Here is a 19,176-nt window from a genome sequence, read left to right as displayed (position 1 = left end):
TTATATTAATATAGTTCAGGGCAGAGTTTGATCAAAAGTGCTAAGATATCAGTCATGTCCCCTTTTATATTTAGTAGAATATGAATTTTAGACAGCCTGACAGGTGGTCTTAATTTGGGTCTTTTTGATTATTTATTTATTTACTTGTTAATTGAACTTAATAAATTTGATTTTTTTTAATATCCCTTAGAAACTAAGTGATATTTTTTAACTTGAAAAAATGGTACCTGTGTTCTCCAATCTTATTCTCAGTATCCTTTCTTACCCTCCCTTTCAGCTTCTTATGCTTCACCAATTACTAGGGAAGCAATTTCTTTCATGAATTTTCTGCATCAAAAAGTTAGAGAATTAGTTAAAATTATTCATCTAAACTCTCCCCATCAGTGGAGAGCAGCAGTGAGAACAATTGACCTGTCTTTCCTCACTGAATACAGGAGGAGTCTAGACAAAGAGCTTAAAATAGGTATCTAATTTTTAAATAGGTAATGCTGGATGAGATAATTAACAAATAATGAAAATAAATGGTTGCTAGCCTCCCAGGATGTTGCAGTTGTTAACTAAGGAACAAAAGTGCTTTGAGAATGCTGAAATATTTGGATTTTTCTTCTGGCTCTTATAAATACATGTCCCATTTTAAAGTTAATTCACTTTTGTTAGAAACGAAGTACGACTATGTGGTGGTACCTTCCACTTGCTCTCTCACTCATAGGCAAACCCCCATAACTAGGAAATTTGGTGATAAAATTCAAGCTTCTGCCAGAAATATTAAGTTTCTAGTCTTCCAAGGGAAACTATGGTATCAGAGTATGGGTGGTCTGCCCATCTCTGCCTTACCTTAATATCTTCAAACTCTCTTTTGCTGATTTTGTTTTCAAGCAGCCCCCTGGCTGCTCTCTGCGTACATGGTTGTTTTTCTCAGAGAGACATTAAAATTACTTTCACCCTTCTGTGCCCATGCTTGTAGCTCCATGAGCCCCCTCCTGTGTATGACCATCTGCCTGTCCAAGCCTGGCACCACCCCTTCTGGCCCTCAGGTGCTTCAGAGTCTCATCATGTCTCTGCAATATTCCCTGTCTCATGTGCAGTCTCCAAAAATCAGTAATACCTACATCTGTAGGTCTCCCTGTACATCCCTCTTCCCCCTTCAGTTTCTCCTCCAGTGCTGCAGGAGAAGGACATAAGCACGAGGAACCAAAGGGGAACTGTTCAAAATAGAAGAAAATTATGTTTCTGCAAAGAAAGATGAGGCTTACTGGCCTTAAATCTTCTCACCACCGAAGTGACTGAGCTGATGCTTTATGATATGACAAACCAACATGAACCCCTATCAACCAGATGCAATATGTGGCTGCAGCTTGGTGAGGTATTTTATATGCCAAATGTGTTTGCTCACACAGTAGGATAAAATTTAATGTTCAGATGTTCTTTCAAAGCTTCATCTATTACGAAAATCTACCTCACTTTGTGACCCCTTATAGTCAAACAGCAATCAGTTTGGGTGCTGGAGGTAAAACTGAAATTAGAAAGCAATCAGACCCAGTAAGCACTAGTATGCACACATGGGCACACACGCACACGCATGTGATGGCAAGCCTTGCAGAAGCATCTAGTCAGAGGTTTGTTTTTCAGAAGGACATACAGCAATAGCTATAAAATATTTTGGATTCCCTTAGAGCTCCCCTTTGTAAATCATGACTGATTGAAATAAACTTGCAATTTGTTAATTTTATGATTTACTCGCAGTGTCTGAAAGTGAATACCTGCCAGGACAAAAAAATAATGCTTTATAAGCTTTTTCAGTGTTTTTTGTCACCATTAGTGTTCTAGAAATGCCTTTTTTTGTCAGTACTTAATCCTCCTGAATGTTTGTGATGAACATCCAGGAAAATGACTGCCACATGCCATACAATAATGAAGACAGTAAAAAAAAAAAAGTTACTAATAAAACGTTAGCCTATTTGAGACTCAACATTTTCTAAATGGGAAGAAAGATTCTTTATAATCATCACCATACTGAGGTTTAAAAAAAACAACCCAACAACACAATTGGAAACTACATTTACTGATTCTACAAGGAGGACTGCATTTAAAATAACTGCAATGATTTGTATGATGTTTGGTATCACAAGAGACGCCTGTCACAGGATGAATATTTCTCTTTAATACAAATGCAGTACAGAACACAACACTGCTTGAAAATAACATTACCAAAATAAGAGGAAATGAAAAAGTCTATATCTGCCTGAAACTATCACATTCAAATTTAAATCATGCAAACTGAGATTTGAACAGATATCCATGATTTGACCTCCTCTTGAAGAACAAAACAAATTGAGATGTGTTAATTAAAAGGATTAATAAATTTTAGAAAGAATATAAGTGTATAATGAGACCATCAAGAGACTGAGAGTAGGAATGGAATGATACTGCTGATGTAAGCAGCACTATTATCACCAGGGTGTGTGATACACTAATATGTGTTTCTGATAGAACCTCAGCAAACCTCCTGCAATACAACATGTAGTAACACAGAATACAGTCTTAGAAACTGTCTCTGTATCAGTTAGAAAGTGCATAGGTCTTTTCTTTAATCAGATAAAGAATGTCATGGTAACATGCTATGTTTAGCCAACATCTAATGTCCTGAAATATCACCTTAAATGCTTGTCTTTTTTTTTTTTTTTTTTTTTTTTTTTTAGAAGAAGAAGAAGAAGAAGAAGAAGAAGAAGACGACTGGATCTTGCTAGTGACGCATTTGTCAGGAATGTCAGTTTGAATCTTTCCTATGACCCCAACACAGAGATATTCAGATTTACTAATGGACTCCTGGGAATAACTTTGAAAAGAACTGTTACCCTCTTGAGGAGAATAAGGAGAAAGAGCATGCCCTACACTTATTTTGAAACTAAAGATCTGCAACTGTCAACTGTACTGGCAGCTTCAACTTAAAATTGGAAAAGGTGGCAATGTTTGTAGTAGATTTGAAGCAGATCTGTCCCACTTATATCTGGCTCAGAATTAGCCCTAAGACAAGCCGTACAGTAGGTCAGCAGTAGCAGAAGGTCAAGCAAAATGGGAGGCGGGGGGGGTTTACTGGAATTGAGGATTCCATACTAATGAGTTTGGAGAATTTGCAGGCTGAGATAGTCTCTGCAAAGGAAGCCATATAGACGCAGAGCATAGCCATCAATTTAGATTTATTTTTGTATTTCCTGCTGGCTGGTTATTAGAGTCTTTAATTCATTTTTCCCCATGTTTTCAGTGAAGAGTGAACTTACCAGAACAAATTATAAAATCCCTATCTTGAAAAGCCCTTTTTTGCTGGATTCATGCAGTATCACACTGCATGCTGCAAGTGCCAAATGTATGTTAGAATTTTAGAGTGGGTACGTTTTTTAATTGCTTTGTTAAGTATAATTAGGTGCAAGGTCACTAACAGAAGGCTCTTTTCTCAGTGGTAGCAAAATGTAGTAATAGTTCAACAACATTTCCACTTTAAAGGCTCTGTTTCTCCTTAATTTCTGATTAACCATTTTCACTGCAGTCTGTGTGATTCAGTGGATGTATCCAGAGGATTTATGTATCGTTTCAGTCAAAAAAACCACTGTGAGTGATCTTCCAAAAATAATGGTGTATAAAATATGGCATTTGACCTACACAAAAAAAGTTCTGGTGATCCTTCATTTTATTCCAGTTCCCTATTTTTTGGAACATAGGTTTGAAATAGGATGGAAAAGAAGCTTTTTGTAAGGCATGTCTCCTTCTTGTTCCCACAAAAATCCATCAGAAACAACCACACCACACTGTAAGTTGTAAGTCAGTCTTTGAGAAAAGTCAAGACTCTCTCCAAAAAGCAGGGCAGCTGCCTTTCTTGTGCCTTCATCACTCTCCCCTGCTGAAGCCAAACACCGGAGGAGAGGAAACTACTGCATGGGAAGGGATCTAAAAATTAGTGACAGAGAGAGGGATGGGACACAAGCATGTTAGGAAAGAGGACCAGAAAGGAGGCTAGAGCTGGAGTTTAGCAGAAAATGCATTGATCAAAATTAGCTATCTACAGAGGTTAAATGTGCAGGTCAAGATTTTATTTTCAATTGAAAAAGCCCTGCCAAGCACCCACAAAGAAGTTGCTGCAGTCCCACAGTGAGCAAGGACCAGGGGGGACACGCAGCATGTTGGCAGCACACCTTCCGTCCCTGTGTCACACAACAGGGGGTGCACACACCGCCCGAGGCTGTGCCCAGTGCTCCCTGTCACCCCCCAGGTAATCCAGACTTCAACCACTGATGCTGATAGCAGAAGCATTCCTGTACTAATTTAAGTCAGATATGGGGGTGCTACACAGAAGGTGTGAACACAGTTCCTTCTCTATCGTAATCCTTCCTTGTTCTATTTTACTGAGATAGAAGAAAAGTTAATGATAGTGGTAACGGTGATGTTTTTGTTGTTTGTTTGATGTGGTCACTGCTTCCTAGGAACGGATCTGAGAGCATAACATTCCCTTTAGACAGGCCAATGAACTCACCACATTTACAATAAGTTCCTAGGGGGCTGAAGATGAAATACCAGAAACATCTCCCTCTGTGGTTTCCATATACTGAAATTTAAATGGATGTTGATTTGTGCTGACATTCCTATTTACTTTCCAAGGCTTTAATGACTAATGCTTCCATAGAAGTATCATCTCTGACAATACTAAAAGCTTCCACTTTCCCCAACAATAAAATTTAAGGATTCATTTAAATGAGGAACCTCCTTTGGTCTTGGCATTTTCATACATAAAGGTGTTGTAAAAAAAAAATTACAGAAAAGTAATTTCAATCAGTTATTCTCATTTGATTTTTTCTTCTAAACCAGACATCTGTAGCTGTTGATGGACTGTAACTTTTTATTTGTAGTAAAAGAACAAGCAAGCAATATAAAGTGTTTTTTACTGGCAAATTTAGGTTTCATCCTAGCAGGATACAAAATTGTAAATTGAATCCCCATGCTCAGCAACTGAAACTTAACACCTTGGAAACAATTTTTTGGGTTTGTGTTGTTGGGCTTTTTTCTTTTTCTCAGAAGAAACAGAGAATCATCTGGAAAATATTCCATCCTTTGATCCAATACACATCAATATTAGACTTACCTTAATAGCTTTAAGGGTGGAATTCCTTATTTCTGGTCTTCCCTCTGTTATCAGGACAGCATAGAGGGTTCTGTTTACCAGCAGTCAAATGATTTACAGATGACAGTCGAAAAGGAATTTGTAAAGTCTATATTCCAAGAAAAGACATGATCCTCTTAGCTTAAAAAAAATCTCCAACCTGTCATTTCCAATATTTCCAAGAATGCCTAAAAATCTGAAGCTTCAGGCTGAAGCTTTTTTTTCCCCCTTCTCTCCTTTTCTTCCACCAGAGGTTCAAAATATTCCTATCCCTTGATTCTATTGTAAATATGAATTCACATCTCACACGTAGGGCCAGAGCTCTGTGTGTTTTAGGGGCATTTTAATTCACTTGTAATTTAGAGAAAAGATTTTTTCTTCCCTTGAAATTACTGTCAGAGAACATAGCCAGGTGTGAATACCAAGCTCTTGGCCCTTGTAATACCTCTCCTTGTGTGTGCGTTTTTGTGGCCTGCTCTTGCAAACCTTGCTTGCTTTGGATAATCTTCACATACATCAGTATTTAAACTGAAGTGAATGGAACCTATTACCTAAGATACTACTTGATATAAGCAGTGGATGGCACAGACAGGCTCTTTGTAGGTATCGCAGGATGTGATTTTTCCCTTGCAACAATAGCACACTTCAAAAGAAAGGGCAAGATAGGAAATCTCCTTTAAGCACCAGCCCTTTTGAAGCCACACAGTGGAGTCTCAAGCCCTAAATCAGTACATACACCCTTCATGCAGAACATAGACTGCTTTTTACCATCCTGAAACATATTTTTACCATCCTGAAACTTTGCATTCATCACTCTCTAATGACAATTATATTTGTGAATACAGACTTCTTCTGACTTTTGTCAGCATTCATTTGCAAAAGAAACTGGTCCAGGTTATTAGTTAGTGTGAAGTGATATAACTCCATATATGTCAAAAGGCTATAGGTATCTGGTACTACACCCATAAAATTTTAACCAGTATATTGAAAGAGTATTAGTCCATGCAGCCTGCAAATTTCAGCATGCAGTACAGTAACAATGTCCAGACTTGCCAGTTTATAGGTATCATATATGTGAAAATTCATATGAAAAGTAGACAGGACACAGGACCTTTTCAATACTACTTGTCCTTGAGAATATTAAACATAAAGAAGTGTGAAAATGTAAGGAAGTTTCTTGAGCTAACAGCCAGAGTGGAGACTGAAGATCATTGTTGCCCCCAAACTCTAAAGAGCCCAGAGATACTTCTACAAATTTCACGTAAATCCAGGGGAAAAAAAAAAAAGGGGGGGTGGGGGGGGCGGCATTATTTCTTTCTCTTCGTGTTTTACATGTTGACCCAAGGAATCAAGGAGGCATCACTGACTTTGATGGCCAAGAACTCCATAACATGCCGTGAAAGACAACTACCACATACCTAACAAAAGAAGCATCCTTAGTGACAATCATCCACATCCCCTTCTTCCTGCCCATTGGCACTAGTATCATTTGGCATTTCTAACATTTCAAAACAAAAATGTTGTTCTGGTTTTCCCTATGGATAAACATGTGGATTTTATACAGAGACTTGACTCAGAAATCAAGTTCTCAGTGTGTGCCAGAAACCTGGAGAGATGACCTAGGGCTTGCCCTAGAAGTAGAAGTGCCCATTCCAGAGGTGTTTGTTTATAACTGACATGGCCAACGAGGTGCAGCACAAAGTGTGGCACCCAGCCAAATAGATATGAGACAGCTTCCAGCAGAGGGATGGATGCTGTATGAAGTAAACCTGTTTGTTATCAGGAGCCTCCAGGGTAATGGAACTCCAAGCTCTGATTGTACAACTTTTCATTGACACAACTCAGCAGGTCTTACATACATGCTGAGGTTCGTCAGGTCCCCTTGGAGAATCATCCAACCCTTTCTGTGCTGCATAAGTGAGAAGTCGCACAACCAAGACTCCATCCTGTCTTTTTATTCACGTGATTGTGTGAATCAGTCTGCAAGGATTAGAAAATGCTTAAAACTAGAAAAAAAATCTAAGTGAGGGCCTTTGATTGCCACAGTAGTTTGCAAATCACGACAGGCTAACACAAAAGAGCCCATAATCTTACGAAATACAAGTGTTCCGGCACAGCTAAATGGAAGACATCACTTGCACAATTTGAGAAAAGTTCAACTCTGAAGCATGACAGGAAAACTCTTGCTCAATACCATTGTTTTCATTTTAACTCAAACTGAATAAACAGATCCAAAGGAGTCTGGCTTTAGGACAGATTTCTTGCATACATGCTCAGGTGATACATGTAGCTCTGTAATGAAATTAAACCCGTCCAACTGCTTCAGAGTACAGCATGCATTGTTTTGATACCTAAAGAAAAAAGTTTCCCACAGCTATGCCTTATGAAGATGTATTTCCCTCTTTTCTTACAGGTAAGAAGGTGCTCTGTACAGCACTCACTCCCAGACCTGAGTATTGTCTTCAGAGGTGTAGCAATACAGTCATTACACAGACAACAGAACAGATCAGATAATATCACAAGACTACTCAGTGCTGTAGGTTCTTGAAAAATTATGCTATCTCTAAGCAACAAAGAGGCCTTTAGTCTTCTGGTAAAAGAAGCTTGTTCTTAACATTTTGTCCTATACCTTACTCAAGGAAAATATTATATACTCTACTTTTAGGTAATATTTTTTTTTTATACAGGACAGTCCTTAGGTTTTGATGTAAAAATTTTCCCAGCCTTCCATAATTCTCGTTATCCTTTGAATTTCCAACTGAAAATGCCAGTGCAGAAAATTCAGGATACCATGGGAATTAATGGAGTCAGACAAACAGATATTGACTGGTATGTATAACACTGTAAGCAGAAGACATTTTACTTGTGCTTCTCTCCCTACACCACAAAACACCTTTCAAAGTGGAAAATGTTATTCTCAGGGAATGTCTTTTAACATAATCTACAGAAACTTTGATTAAATATGCCAGCATTTTACTAATTCTCATTTAAATATTCTGAATTCTATGTGTAACAGTTAAACCATCTCTGTATTTGAATGCAAATTTTTCTCGTTGAAACACTTTGCACCAAACACTGTTTTGACAGAATTCCTAAATGTTAAACTACTGTCAGTCTAACATCTCATCCTTTAATTGCAACAATGTAAGGTACCTTAGTTTCATTTCAGAACTTGTTAACAGGGGCGTGGAAATCAGAGGTAAACAGAAACCCAGGTATAGCACAAGATGCCATGATGGAAGATTTCTTTGAATTTGGTAGTTGCATCTCAGTCCTTCATGCTCTGAGTCTGCTGTCTTTTGGGTTGAATTACATATGTTACCAATCTATGCTATGAGTTATGCCATAATATGGTGCTTTAGTAAGCCGCTCAGAAAGAAATATTTGTGCAGGATATCTGGTAGTATAAGCACAACCTAGTAAAAAAATAGACAAAATCTGAATTATCACCTCAAAAGGAAACTGTTATTCCGGAAACATATGGGGTTGTTGTTGTTGTTGTTATTATTATTATTATTATTATTATTATTATTATTATTATTATTGTTGTTGTTGTTGTTGTTATTGTTATTGTTATTGTTATTGTTATTATTGTTGTTGTTGTTGTTATTGTTATTAATTATTGTTTTTATTATTATTAAAGGGTGAAATTGTTATTAGAGAAGATGGGGCTAGGAGTGGTGGGAGGAGAGTTTTTCTTTTACTAAAAATAAAAACATGCTTGGATTAGTTTAGGACTCAACCCTGCAAGTTGCCAAGCTTTCTGGTCCCAATTCAGTAAATTACTTAAGCATGTGCTTAAGTTTTAAGCACATCATCAATTCCAAAGAAATGGTCTGACTCACACATGCCTAATAAATGTCTGAACTAAAGCCAGGGATCTCAGCACTTACTAGTATTAAGACTTTCATTTCCTAACTGAACTAATAGTAAGAGGTAGATTGCACAGAGGATAATGCCTCCCGCAAACCTCCACATTGGCCATGCAAGGGGGGAATCACAGCTGGATCTGCTGTAACCCATGTGCCTCACAATGTGACTCGACTGTCCCTACCATGGCACAAAGCTGGCCACAATGTTCCTGCCCTTCTCCCTGACAAGGGTGAATCACATTCAGTGTTGCTGAAATTCCTAGTTATCCAAACAAGCAATAATAGAAGCATTTGAACAGAAAGGAGGTTTGAGTCATGTAGGTGGTTTTCTTGTGTGGGAAACTACCCGCTTTGTATCTATGTGATTAGGAAAGTCAGCTTCATTTGCCTCTGGCTGTCTGAGGCAAGCAACAAAAAGCACATTCATTCTGCTATTCCTTCCTCCTCTTAGCAACATGGAATGAGGGAAAACATTTTTAACACCTATGTCACAGTCACATTAAGAGAACATACTCCCTGTCAATAAGGCATCACTTCTACCAATGGGAATTTTTGCCAGCATTTTATATTGCCCACCCTGAATTCACATGCAGCCAGCCGAAGATAGTGCTACGTGAACACATGCTGACCCGTGCACGAAGACTTATGCTTGGATACCAGCAGTATTGTTCCAGTGGCACTCAACGACACACCAAACACTAACAGGATGTAGTGCCTGCCCAAAACTGACTAGATCTGACTAGAAGAGACAACTGCTGAACAGAAATGCAGAAGACAGTGCCATAAGACAGTACAGTTCTTCATGTGTGCCCTTGTAGTCTCTGGCAAAATCAGATAGAAATCTTCAAACAGAAGAATATTCATGCAAAACCTGAAAAGAACAAATCAGCTTTGGAGAGCTTTATAAAGCAAAGCATAAGGAGCAGCATGGGCAGTAGTCCAAAAGGGTTTCTCTGAAAAATTATGAAACAGACAAGAGGTCTTGGTACCACAAACAGAGAAAAGACAGCAGACAGTAGCTTCTCACAGCAGCATGAAAATTATGTGACTGGGGAAAAAAAAGGTCAGGATGACATTTTAGTTGAGGCAGATCTGAAGTGCAACATTGGATCTGGAACCTATCAAGAAACACACAACAAGAATGAGGACAGCAATCCCTCAGACATGTTGAAAGCCCAGGGAGGACACAATTTCAAAAACAGCAGGCTGTGAACATGGCTGTGTTGGAGATGGCTGATGAGCCAAAACCCCAGTCAGAGACATGTTGGCTGAGCAGGAGGGGAGCAGAGGGAGAGGATTCGGCTGCGAGAGAGGAGCTTTGCAGCCCAACACGAGCAGTACCTGCCATAAGGCCAGGGAAGAAAGGGAAACCTTTTCCCTTGCCGTGGTGGCAGATAGGCTGTGCACAGAAAGCATTAGTATGTAAAAAAAAAAAAAATTCCCATGAGCAGATGGATGCACTGGGTATTAGGAGCTTTGACACCATGCTGACAACTCCACTTTTCAACTTGAAACAGGTATTGCAGGGGAACTCTGCCCAGCACCCAAGAGATTTTATTAAAATCGATATGACAAACTGTGACTTCTTTCCAGAAGCGAGCTTAACAACAGGTTTGCATCAGTTGTGTTAGCAGGCTTTGGGCTGCATTTTCAATCTAAGTGTACAGCACGGTGTCTGTTGAAAGTGCTAAGCTGAAACTGGTGACATCAGCAGTGGCAGAGGATAAGAATTGCTTTCGTGCTGCTCTCAGCAACCTTAATAAAAAAATGATTAATCATAAGTGCAAGAAGAAGCTGTCATAATGCCTCAGCTGTTTTACCATTAAACTATACTGTCTATGTTACTTATTAGTTCTGGACTGACTTTTCTATTTTTATTATAAACAAAGGGTAGGTAATTATAAGTAGCATCTGCATATATGCACTCAAAGTGTGGATAAAACCTTTCAACACACTGAAATATATTTGTTAGTGTATGTACTTAGCTCCTGTCATGTAATAGATAAATTTAGAGGGAAAGATACTAAAGGAAATCATCTGTGGTACCTCTGGTCACCTCCTTATTGGCATTTTAAATAAGAGATAATTAGCCCAAGGAAATCTATATTCCATGTACATAGGCAATCTGCCTGTATTAGTACACAAATAGTTCTATAGGTTACTGTATCATCAATGGCAGAGACAGGCAGTTGTGAAAATTTCAGAGAAATGAGCAGAAAGGGCAGAAGGGCAGAAACACTATAAACTTTTATTTCCAAGAAAACATCTATGCAGAGCAGGAATGAATAAACACAAATGGGTTTTGGTGGTCAAATCTGAACAGAACGGTCTGCAGATTAAATGGTCATGAAAATAGAAATCTTCTCATAAATAACGTAAAATTTGCATCAAATATACATCAAAAGCTTCTGAAGTTCTGTCCTATTCAGCACCAGCCTCAGTGACAATTCTTTAAAGACAGCAGCTGAAATAGTGTGTTTAAAAGTTTTTCTATTTCAAAAGCTAGAATATTTATGTCTCTAAACAGAAAACTCCTTCCTTGCTCCCTCCCTCCCTCCCTTTCTTCCTTCCTTCCTTTCTTCCATTTTTTCTTTTCTAAGATTTTTACCTTCAGTAGTGTGAAAATACAGATTTAGAAATCATTCCTGAAAGACATGTTTTCTCTAAACTGCTTTTAAGGTTTTCCTTGGTTTGAGTTTAAACTACTTTTCTGTGTGTTTTCCCTAGCAGAGAATAGTCTATCACTTTCCCCTTTGTAGTTAAATTTTACATTCTTGAGGATCATCTAGACAAAAAATTATTGATTTCTTCAGTGTTTCCTCCAAAAAAAGTTTGTTTTCTAGATGTCTGATCATTCCTGCTGAATTTTTCTGGAATCCTTCCAATTGTACATATGTTTCTTGAACATTTATCCATGCTCTGACTTCTCAGCATTTTTACTAGCTTTTTCTGAAGGAGTTTCTTAATTTTGAAAAAGCTATATAATAGAGAAAAAAATGATGAGGAAAAACATAATGTTAATGTAAGGAGTACTCTGTCCCTGCCTTAGAGCTTTTAAAAGAAAAGTTATTCAGTACATGCAGAGAAAATAACTATGAAAAAAAAAAAAATCATACATTTCACATCATAATTATATACATTTACATGGTTCCAATCACCATGACAGTCCCTCACAATTTTTGGTAAGTCCTACAGCCCTTTTTGATAGAGGGAAGTACTATTAGTGCCTTGCTACCAGCAGGGACACATCAACAATTACATACATATCAACACAAAATTGTATGTATTTATTCTTATATATTTTTATAAGTAATATATTTATACATATTTATATTTCTTATTCTCATGTTACAATGCGGAAATGTGTAAATTATCTCTAAAAGACCTACCAGAGTACAAGAAGCAAAATACCTATGTTTAATCTGAGTTCTACCCACCCAGGCAATTTGCTCAGAAAAGCAGGAAGATTTATTAGCTTGTGTTATTACAGTTATTCTGTTGCTGATGCACAACCAGTTTAGGATACTCCAGACAACCCAGGCCCATGTCCTGACAAAATGCTTGAGAGCTGCATCACCAGATCTGTGGTAAATGAGCATGTCTCCCAAAGTCTACAATTTGTTCCCAAATCACTCACAGACCTTCCTCTTCACTTAACTTGGGTTTTGTGGTGAGGTTTTTTTTTAGGAAGTTTAACAACATGAGGGTTGAAGCAGAAATACAGGCAAAAGACATGTCACCTCAAGTTGAGGTTCTTTCCACACTCCAAGTACAGCTCTTTCATTAGCAGAGGAGGGACCCACCCTCTTTTCTGGGTAAGAAATAACATGACTCAAAGACAACTGGCTGAGACTCGTGGCACACAAACATGTACCAAATAAGCTGTATAGGCCTAACAATTACCTGTAGCAGGAATTAAAAAAAAAAAAACCACAAAAAACTCCTTTTGAGGACAGGAGGTGAGTCTAATGACAGTTGGTGTAGGAAGACAATCTAGGTAACTGTGTCTTGGCACATCTACGTGCCTCCAGATTTCTACCATGGGGCTTCAGGTGCCCATGTGAGGACAATGAGCACTGGAGCTGGTCAACAGAATAAATGGAGACCCTGCAAGGAGTGAGCAGGAGCACTAATGTGCAGTGACTGCCCTACCCATGTCAGCTGCCTCTCCAGTTGGCATGAAGTCTCTGCCTCGCTCTCCAAATTATTCCAGATATACAGTTGTGCCACAAAAAACAATCAGAAATGAAGTACACTCCTAATGTCACATGCTGCCATATAGATTTAGACTGTGAAAGGGAGGAAAAGCACAAAAAGTCTGTGGGAAGTGAAGTCTAGCAAGTCTGATTCCCATGAAAATTTGAAAATACTGGATATGCAATTAATGTATGTTTCAGGATGTTAATTAATTTCAGAAGACTTTCATCTCATGTCTGGAAAATATTCAGTTTCCTCTTCCATAATTGTTGAGTGAATTAAAGTTTTGCCTGAGTGAAAATTGACTAAGAAACTGAGCATGTACAAAGGCCAGTGCCCGGGACTTGCATGCGATGTGAATGTCAGGATTAAGTTAAGCAATTTATTGCAAGATAATCTATATCAATTTTACATTCTGTATAAAGGAACTTTTCAATGGACTGTCTCCTTAGTATTGGGTTATGTGGAAGAGCTGAAATGTCTCAAGCATTAAATCTAGTGTATTTTCCTATTTACAAAATTATGTGTACGTGCGATAGCTATAAACAGAACCCTTGCAGTAAGCATCTAATCACAGTAAGTAAATCACACCTTATTTGCACATTTTGCATTGATACAGCAAAACCCTTTCTCACCTTTTCTTTTGCCAAGACCTTTAGAAACATCATAGCTAAAAGCGCTGCTCTGAATCGATGTGTATGAAACTAAAACTACAAACTATTTTCTTTTCCCTGCAGCTGCCAGCATATTATGGGTCAAGTCTGTATACACAATATGATCATTCAGGCTTCACAGTGCTAGGAAAACACCTCAGAATTTGAAGAATAAATCTGTGACATTTTGAGTTGACTTGGGTCCACAGATCAGGACTCTTATAAATGCATTTTTTATTATATTGCTAGGTTAACTCTACGTACATGCATCCAACTCTAAACCTTGTAGTCATGGGGGTCCCTGGTAGTCAAATGGCATCTTGCAAGCCGAGGATTCTCATTCACATTGAAGACCTGGTTTTTGCAAAGACTTCTCACTAGTGGGTTTTTTTCATCTGGGTAGATGGAGACAAAGGTGGAAGAGAAACAGCAGGCTGCAGCATCTTTCTGCCTAAATAATAATAGTGACTACCTACCCAGACAATTTCTGACTTGGCAGATCTTTAGTTCAGCCAGTCCAAATGCATGAGCTCTGCTACTAGAAACTGCAGGTGAAACTAGGAAAGCCAAGGAGTGAGTCAGAAAGGGGAGATACCTAAGGAAAGAAATAAGAAATAAGGTCTAAGGCTAGAAAAGAAGACATAGTAGAATGAAGAATAATTGAAATCCAGGGACTCAGATTTCTCTAATCTTCATGCATTTCTCTTTTGTTGGCTTATCAGCAAGTAGACTGCCAATGCATAGACCAGAACTTTGGTTAGGCTGTTCAGTTAGCATTCACAGTAAGAAAAATCTACAAAATGGTAAACAGAGCACATTTTAAAGCCTGTTGTCCTAGGCAGTAAATCCTGATATGTTGAAGGATGCTCAACCTGTTGGTTTGCACACTGGCTATTGCCTGAAGGGAACCATCTGACTCATCAGAAAGGCAAATCTGGAGACAAAGAAGCGGGAATGGCTCTGATGTGAATTCTGCCCAATTGTACTAAAACATGTAGTGAAAGCCATGTATAGCTGCTGAAAACTCAAGGCTATGTTTGAGGCATATGGCTGAACACACTTAGTAAATTACCTCTTCAGTGTCATTTGTTGTTACTAATTTATGCACTGTAGGTGTGTTTCATTGTTATTCTTTTTTGTTACCATATTCTTATACTTGAGAGGTAAATATTAAAATGTTTTCTATGTTTTTCCTTTTCTTTTTTCTCCATAAAAGAAATACATTTTTATTTATTTTGTTTTGGTTTGTACTCATGGTTTGGAAAGCTTCTAAATAAATCAATTAGTTTATCAGCCCTCCTCAGGCATTTTAGGTGTTTAAACAATTTAGCTCCAATCCTGTAAATCTGCATGCGCAAAAGTGGCCAAGAATAGGATTTATCTCACCTAATCTAAGGAACAGAAATCTAATCTACACAGTTGTCTAGGCTACACTTCTGTTGTCAATTGAGACAGGCAGAAGTCTGAGACAGGCAGAAGTCTAAGACAGGAGATATGAATCATCCCTCTGGAGGCAAGTATTTCTCTCCATTGACTGTAGAGGGAACCTAGGAAAGGTGGTAAGACTAGATATCTAACGTTAAAACAATCAAAGCTAAGTGAGCTAAATCACATTTGAAGTGCATGAAGTGTATACTGAAATCAGTGTAACTATTCCTCTGAAGAAAGTTATACAAATGTTAAAATATTTGTAGAATAAGAGGTTTGCCCTATCAAGTTTTTAATGGGAAAGGCTATTTGCTATGTGTTTAGAGGAATATAGCTTTGATCCTGACTAGTATATTTTTCTTAAAATTAAGGGATGCAAGTCAGAAAGTTCACATGTAGAAAGAAAATTATTTAGAGGTACATTACAAAGTATTTTAAAAGGTAACTTTTGCTACCCTACCTGATCCTTCATTCGTTGCTAAAGTTGATCAAGCTGCTTCTGAAAGGAATTCTTCACAAAAATCAGTGGAAAAAAGATCAGCTATTAAAAATTGCAGTAGAGATGTTTAGGAATATCAAAATTAAGAATAACTTGTTATTCTCATATATCAGCAAAAATTAATAATGATACATCTGCACCCTTGAAACTTCAGGCAGGAATAGCTGTGATGTTGCCTGACAGCCAGGATACTATTCACATAGTTGATTATTGACAGTAACCTGTACAGAGTACATCACAAGGTAAAAAAGTTGCCTTGAGAATATTTTGGTAATCTTTATCAACAGACTTGTTAGTCTTGCGTGCCCAAAAACCATTTTGTGGCCTGGTTAACATGGATCCTGGAATGAACATTCAAAGATATATTTTTTTCTTTACACTACCATATCACAGAATATTTTCTTCCTTTGTGGAAAGAAAATAACTTTAATTTTCCAGGGACGGAAGGAAGCAAATCCCACCCACCTAAAGGCATCTAATTTCAAGGGACTTCTTTTCATGTAGCATGTGTTTGTGGGGAGTAGAGGCTTTGTGTGTGCATAGCTATAAGCAACTTGCCAAAACCCACTCAGAGACTGCTGCCACCCCACTGACGCAGCTGAGGGGGTGACCGCCATGCAGAGGTACTGAGTCAAACTGGAATCTGTTCCCTTGCAGAGCCCCAAAACTTGGAAACTTCAGTGCCAGATGAAGAGTGGTTAGGAAATCCACCCCCATAACCCAGGGACAGGGTGCACAGCTGGAGCACAGCCTCAGCCAGAGCCTTCCCATAGCGTCTGCAGGATGTGCTGGGATCAGCAAATTGCTACAACATGGCACACCCTGAAAGGCTGCGATATGCCCCTTTTTTACAGCAGGTAAGAGATGTGTAGGCAGACATGCACACTTCAGCCAAGGGATCTTCACATGCCACTCAGCTGTCAGCTTTGTACTGACTGCCTGAAATCAGGTGGATTTCACTCAGCACGCCGGGGAGACAGACTTTACCACTTTGTGACTCATACTCGACTGGGGGGAGTGGGAACAGCAATCATTTATGACTCACTATATTGTATAAGGCTTTGGAAAATCATTTGCCTGCATACTGTACAAATACCTACTGCAAGTATATTAAATATGTTGAAGCAATTGGAACACAATTAAAATGTTCTGAAGCAAAAGAAAGAGAGAAAGGTTACTCATTACCAGTCTTTTCCCTTTCACAGAGATAACCTATTAGCAGAAATGAGCAGTATTTCCCTTTTGAAGTAGTCAAGGCTTTAAAATTCTGTCTAGAAATAGAACTGCGTGAATAATTTCGGGTGGGGGTTATATTCAAATAAAAACGAGAAGTTTTTGGCTTCTTGACAGTGGTTTTTTCTACTTTTTTGAGCAACTATTCCTAGCATAAGAAAAATGTAAGTTCTTCTGAAATAGTAGGAACAAATATATTTTGAAACTTTCCCTCTAAAAACAAAGTTGTGCAAAGGCCTACTGCTCAAACCAGTGTCCTCCAAAAAAAACCTGACTGCAAAGAATATATTACACAAGAGGGAAAGAAACCATAGCTTGCAGGTTGGGGTGCTGGTCTCTGCACTATGCTTTGGTACAATTTATATGAGGATCTTACAAAAAATCACTTTGGCCTAGATCTGCAAAATATCTGAGGTGCCTGAATTCCTGCAGGAGAATTTATAATCTGGGGTTAGATACTCAGATCCTTGAATAGGGCAAGTGATGGCCATATCGAGAGAGCTGTGCTTGAACACCCCCCTTTCCTCCAGACCAAAGCCATAAGCAGCAATACTATTTTAGCTGTTTGTAGCTGGAAAGGAAAAAATCCTGTCAAAAATTGCTATTTTTGAGACAATTAGCTTCCTAACAGCGTGTACTGCGTGATCAGACAAACCCTGTCAGAGCACGGCTGGCAGTGGGAGGATGAGAGCAGGATCCAGTGCTCTTCCATGCCACACTTCAGTCTGGAGTCACAGACAGGTCAATCCACAGAGAAAAACTACTTGTTATCACTAAAACCTAAAGCTAAACTAAAACAAATGCAGGCCATAGTTGACGGATTGCTAGGCAATGGCTATCACAGCGAAAACAAGCTAAAAACAGCTCAGGCCAAGACAAGTCCAGGCACATTTTTAATCCCTGCACAGTCAGATCAACAGAAAGCCCTTGACCTTTTACTTGTAATGGCAAAAAATCATACATACTGGGCTACAAAAGAAGGGACTGGAAAGCAGAGAAGAGAAGGATTGTCCTTTCCCCACCATCAAAAACAGATATAAGTGGGAGAGCCTTAAATATGTGTGGTGTAGCTGGGGCACTCTATACCCTGAGTAGGCACCAAAATTTTTTCTTTTAATTTATTCCTTTTTAAGATAGAGAAACGACTGTTCTGGCAGAGTACAGTCAGGGAGCCTGGGACTAATTTTTTCCTTAAGTAGCCTGAAGATCAGTGCCTTTCTCATCTCAGCCATAAGGAGTAAACCCTCCAGTCTCTTCAAAGTGTTTGGCTTGTGTGAATTGCCTTTTTCCCTATTTTTGAAGGCTTTCTGTCCTTCCTGTGCAGCCAGAAATGCAGAATTCATGGGGCCATAAGGAGGAATCAAGAAGCAGCAAAGCAGCAGCCCGGGAGTCAGTTCTCACCTGGGAGGGCAAAAGCTGAGTTTACCTTTACCAATAAAACAAGTACAGGCTCACTTCCAAATATCTGACGTTTGGTCAGAGCCTTGCAAAGAGGTTGGGTTCCTTCTCTCTTGCTCAATGACTTCTCCTAGAAAACATGACACCTCTCTGCATATTGCAGCTGGCACCCCTTCAATGGATTCTGCCCCCCTTGTCACATGGCCCCTTAACTTACCGAAGATGTTCCTCTCTCTCCTTCATATAACACCCCACCCATGTGGAAGAAGGCATCTCAGTGCAGACTCTTTGAGGCATTTCTGCTGTAACATTGTGCAAGCTACATGGGACCTTGATGACATCCCAATGTCACCCAGCCTAGTGTCACTCAAACTAATATAGTGTTGACTACTCCTATTCCCAGCCAGTGAGAGGTGGCCCTCAGTCAACTAGGTGGCAAGTAAGACAGAGCTTAAAAGATACTATGAGTCTCACATAAAAATTATGATACAGTTACTCCACATTTTCCATGTAGCCTCCATTTGTCTGTATTTTTTTTTTTTTTTATCTCCTAGGCAAGGGCCCAACTGGTATCTCAGCAAAGCTGATGACAAGACACTAAATTTTGGAATATTGTTGGGATCTTATTCTGCTAATGTGTAGAAACAAATCTAGTGTAAACCAGATGTTTAAAAAAAACCTCCTGATACCACAGGAACAACCATGTATCATATTATAGCTCAGCAAAGCGCCCAGAGCAATACTGAA

The sequence above is a fragment of the Falco cherrug genome, chromosome 6 (genome assembly GCF_023634085.1).
Source record: "Falco cherrug isolate bFalChe1 chromosome 6, bFalChe1.pri, whole genome shotgun sequence".
Taxonomy (NCBI): domain Eukaryota; kingdom Metazoa; phylum Chordata; class Aves; order Falconiformes; family Falconidae; genus Falco; species Falco cherrug.
The sequence above is the reverse complement of the archived record's forward strand: the minus strand, read 5'-3'. Positions refer to the sequence as shown.